General features: G+C 43.8%; 1 protein-coding gene across 4 annotated transcripts in view; it reads left to right on the forward strand.

Annotated features, from left to right (window-relative positions):
* Positions 1-5,259, forward strand: part of LOC100747251 (SH3 and multiple ankyrin repeat domains protein 3) — a 181,027-nt gene that overhangs the window by 119,251 nt on the left and 56,517 nt on the right. The gene's annotated exons all lie outside the window — the stretch shown is intronic.

Here is a 5,259-nt window from a genome sequence, read left to right on the forward strand (position 1 = left end):
CTCCTGGTACACGAAGGGTGCCACTACGACCCTCCCTTCCTTCAGCCACTCGGCCGACCTTCCTCGAAATCAGAAGTATCGTCTTTCGCGGGCTAACGAGCAACGCGTGCTCGCAACATCCCGCTCGATCCTTTGTTCCGATAAAAATGTACACGTTCCGTGAAATTGTACAAGCGGCTCGTCGATCCAGGATCAACGATGCTATTCGTCTTTTCCCTCTTCTCGGTCGGACGTTCTTTTGCTTCTCTTTCTTCTTCGCATCGAGAGTTCGTTGTGATCGCGTTCTCATAACGTGGATCTGCTCGGTCCCCTCGTCGACTTGTTTATCCCCGTTCGATTGCATCCAGTTCTCCTACAGTCGTTTTCCGCGAGTACTTTGCATCCGAGAATACGAGGTCGTTTGAAAGCCTCGACATATCGAAGGCGAAGCGACCGACAAATAGACGCCTATTATCGCGCACCCTCTTCGATCCTCCGTAGAGCGAATCTACCACTGTCGTCGAATTTCTCTTTAGCTTCCTTCTTTCTTTCCTTTTTGGCTGGATTGGACGATAGCGGTGAACGAATGGTACGGAGAATTAAAATAAAATTTATTCATGAAACGATAGGAGGGAGAAATTACGAGGAAGAAAAATCGTTGGATTTGATTGCTCGTTAACCCTTCTATGAATAAAACTGATCATTTATTAATTTATTTATTGTTTCATTAGGTGCAGATTAATACGCGTACGCGACATCGTAGTTTGCGAATTATTAATTTATTCAATTATTAACGCGAGACAATTTACAATTTTATATTCGTTCGTGTTGAATAAATTAGATTAATTATATGGCCGAAATATGTTAGCCGCGTAACAAGTGTATTATTATTATAATATTACGAATTATTAAACGATAAGTGTATGTGTTCGCGTCGAAATCAGCTTCAAGTTTTAGTGCATTACGTGCGCGTTATAAACGTACGAGAAAAGTTATGCTTCTATTATTAATAATTGGTAACAAGCATTTTCTCTCAGAGTCTAAAAAAAGGCTGGGTCGTGAATGGGTTGGGAAACAATTCTGGCTCGCGATAAAGCATTTAAAATTAAAATAACTTGACAAAAAACCGAAGTGGATTACCTGGATAAATATAATGCTGATTGATCGATTAACGCACAGTGACTGACTTTCCCTTCTCCTACTACAAGCCCGATTGGGTTCGCAGGTCAAAAAGTGGCCATTGTTTATGTATGTCCCTCACGCGCCATGCTTCAACACGCCTCTTCAACGATATATGAATTTTCAAGAAAAACTAACGCAAGGATACTGACGTTTATCGATATAATCGATGATCGATGAATACAATACGAAGTAATAAATATATAAGGAAATACGTTATACTCGTACTAAATATCTTGTAATTTCTACATACAATTCTCAGATTAGTTTCTATCAATGATTCTATCAATGTGATCAATAACAGTCGTGTCTCGTTACAGTATCGGTGAAACTCGATATATTCATGAAAAGTTTGTAGAACTGTTGGAATAGCTTCGCGAACTACTCTATATCGAACGATAAAATGTCAAACAACGAAATCTTAATAGAAAACCTTTTAGTTTAACAACAACTTGAAGTCGATCGACTCGTTCGGCGAATCAAAAGTTGACCGACGTAGACGCGATTTTAATCGACTCGATCGTACGCTATCTTATTGAAGAATCGATTTACGGTCTGGACAGGCGTGTAACTTGGTACCGTGGAACCACGTGTAACCATGTTGTGGAAAACTCGTTTCGTTTATCGATAAAACGCGAGTGTGACGTAACGGGCCAATGAATTTATAATCGCGGGCCAGAGCACGGAGACTGGAAAAGTTTGATGGATGAGTAGGAAGAAAGCGACTGCGTGCAGCCAGGGCCATAGGGAAACTATTATTCCTCGCTGGTGGACTGGGGCTAGGGCTAAATGAAATCCACTCCGGTGGCTCCGCTAAATGGTACGCGGACTGATATTTGCATATTTATGCGTTTTATCCAGGCAGAATGGATAAACCGCTCCGAATGCTTCTTCCCGTCGTTGAGTTACAACGTGTCGGCTCTCACGGACACATGTCACGACTTTTCCCTCACGGCATTTTGGAAAACCTGCTCCTGTTTTCGCGCCAACATCTTGCTCAGGGCAAAATTGCGAGTTCTGTGCCCGCTGGACATAGTTCAAGGTTGCATCAAGAATTCATCTTGCAGCGGTTCGTCATGATATTTGAACATTTACGGAAACGTTTTACGAATATCGCGTGTGTTGTACGAAACATTCTTCGGACACAACATACTCGGACAAAATTGATCCTTGAAACAAATCTGAAAATGTATACTCTCGTTAAATAAGAGTTGCGCATCTGCGAAGAATGAGATAAACTCGAGATATTATTAGCAAGTCGTTAAAAGAAGAAGCAGTACGTCGTGCGAAATCTTAAAAATTAAGGTGAATAGAAATTGTATGATCTTAGATGGACGAAGAATCCTCGCATTTAACGTTACAATAAAAATATTTTTGAGCGTTGTATATAACGCACATGATATACGCCTGCAAGTTGCCTATACTGTTCGACTGCCCAAGTGTTTCGCGAGTCACAGTACTCTCCTAATCGTCGGGATTCCAACCTGTCGGAATTATTTCTACTATTCGTCCCTGAAATCCATTAAACGCTGTCTAATTGCAGTTTGCCCTGCAAATAGAGTGACAATAGCGAATGGCGCGGATAGTGAAAACTCGATCCTTGAGACATTGCAAATTGTTCTCTCCTTGGTCATAGAACAACACGATGACGAATCACGTTGTGACGACTTTTAAGGTAGCCGCTCGATTCTGATGGATTTTCTGCTATAAAAGGTGAGAAACGATTTCTAAGAAGAAATGGGATCGCCTCTCGAACGATCGAAGGACTGGTTGTTCGTCCTACGCAGAAAATATAGAAAGCTCAGTGTTCTGGAAATCGAAAAGAGCGACGACGAGAGTTCGTAGGTAGAAGAAAACACGAGGTTCTCGCATGGATGATCGCTATTGTCGGAGGATGGATCGATGAAAGAAGCAGTTCATTATGACATTTAACCACGAAGGAAATATCTGACGAGAAGCTAATCAGGTCAATCAGTCCTTAATTAATGTTTAACGAGGAACACCGAAAAGTTCTTAGTTCGGGATCTTCGTTAGCAGACGTATTTCGTCCCTCGTTAATGGGTCCGGAGTTATTCTCGCAATTTCAAATTATCCGAACCCTTGAAACAGGATCCTTTAAGCTGAAAATGGAGGAAATAAAATTTCTCTGTATACTTTATAATTATTTTAATATTTTAATTAACTGGCCAAGATTTTTCGATGAAAACGATGCCAAACGTGACTAACGATAAATCAGAATGAATTTTCAGCTTCCACGATGATCGATGGATGTCGTGCTTTTGGTTTTTCGGTACACAACGCGAGCATCGACTCTGTTAGAATTATCCCTTTTCGTAAAATTACCGCGTGTTTTCGTACCTCGTATTCTACTATTCTTCGCTATTCTTCTATTGGGTTGGCAACTAAATGATTGCGGATTTTGCTATTAGGTCGTAATAATAAAATTTTTAATAACAATAACAAAGTCCGCAATCACTTAGTTGCCAACTCAATACTATTGTTTTATATCCAAATTTCTGATCGATCTATTGTTTGCTGGTAACGCTGTTCGTACGAAACGAGGAGCTCCAATCTTTCTCTCTGACTCTCTGTCTGACTCTCATCTCCGATATAGTAGCATAAAAGCGATCGAATCGAGAAGAGGCAACAATCGACAATACTTAGAACACTGCCTTGCATCTGTCGCTAATAATTTTCCCTTAACAAGGACGCGTATCGGACAAAAATTTCGAGAACGACGACGGTCGAGTGCTCGTCTAAGTTCGGAACTCTCGTAGCTCGATCGTTCACCGAAAACGACAAAAAATTCGATTTCCAAAGTTTCCTTAGTGACGACCACTTTCGACGACTTGGCCGTGGAAAAGCAGTAATTAGGGAGAATCTCGGAGAAACGAAGTCAGCAAAAACTTGGCCGACACTCCGAAGCGAAAGATAATCTTTCTCGACGATCTTCCGTTAAACGGAAACAGACCGCGGAATTAATTAGATCGCGGCAACTCGAGGCGCAAAGCTAAAAGATCCAATGACGATTTAAATACCGTTGGAACTTATTACCGCGAGTCGATGATGGAAACGCGGCAAAAGTGTCCGTGAGATTACGAACGAAAGGGAAAACGAGAAAAACGTTGGCTCGCGATTGCGATCTATCCACGGGCATCGGTTCGTTCTTTCCGAATCGACGATCATCATTCATTAGCCGGGCAGCCCGTTGTTCTCCCACTCATAAATCTTCGAGTTCCCATCTATCACCGTGATAGATCCCCCTTGCGTCCCCGATGCTCTCTCCACTCTAGACGGTACGCGTCCACTAATCGTTTTTCGACGAAGGTCTCGATACAAAAACGGCGAGAGGCGGTTCGCGGTAACGTAACATCGCAACCGTCGGAGAAACGATTTAATCGTCGTTGGAAAATTTACGGTCGTATCGCGTTTAGAGGTTCGAAGAAAAAAGTATTGCCTCGATCGGGTGATGATTTCTCGAATCGAAGCATCGTCTTCTTAGAGTTTTTGGTAAACGAGCGATAGCGGAACTAATCGGACTGGTTCCACAGGTTCGCCGAGGTATCGCCTCGGAATCGAAGGCACACTGGACGGTAGCTGGTTCGTAAATAGAGGAGAAAAACGGATAGTTTCGGCAAGAGCATCGATAACCGCCGTAGGGGTATCATTCCCATTGCTGGGAAACATCGCGAGAGGGTGGTGGCCGAGCGTGTGTACGTAAAGAAGAGAGACGGAGAAACAAGATGGGATGAGGAGACTGCAATACGAAGGGATGGGACGAGAGACGGAGAGACGAAGAAAGAGAAAGAGGGAGGTGAGAGCAAGTTAGCGAGAGCAAGCTAGCGAGAGCGGATAGAGCAGTGGTAGCGCGAGAGGCGATGGCGGGAGGGCGAAGGGCGGTTAGCACACTCGGTCGATCTCTCGTGGTTGCCAAGCGACGAACATCCACCACCAGGGTTCCCAACTACCCCTGGAACATCCTGAAAACCGGCTGGCTGCGCTGGCGCCACCTGGCTCGCCGGAATACGCGCCACCCCCGTCCCCGCCCGCGGGCTGACAGTCGCGCGATGCACTCCACGCTGGCTGGATCTCGCTTCGGAG

The sequence above is a fragment of the Bombus impatiens genome, unplaced genomic scaffold (genome assembly GCF_000188095.3).
Source record: "Bombus impatiens unplaced genomic scaffold, BIMP_2.2 scf_0463, whole genome shotgun sequence".
Classification (NCBI taxonomy): Eukaryota; Metazoa; Arthropoda; class Insecta; order Hymenoptera; family Apidae; genus Bombus; species Bombus impatiens.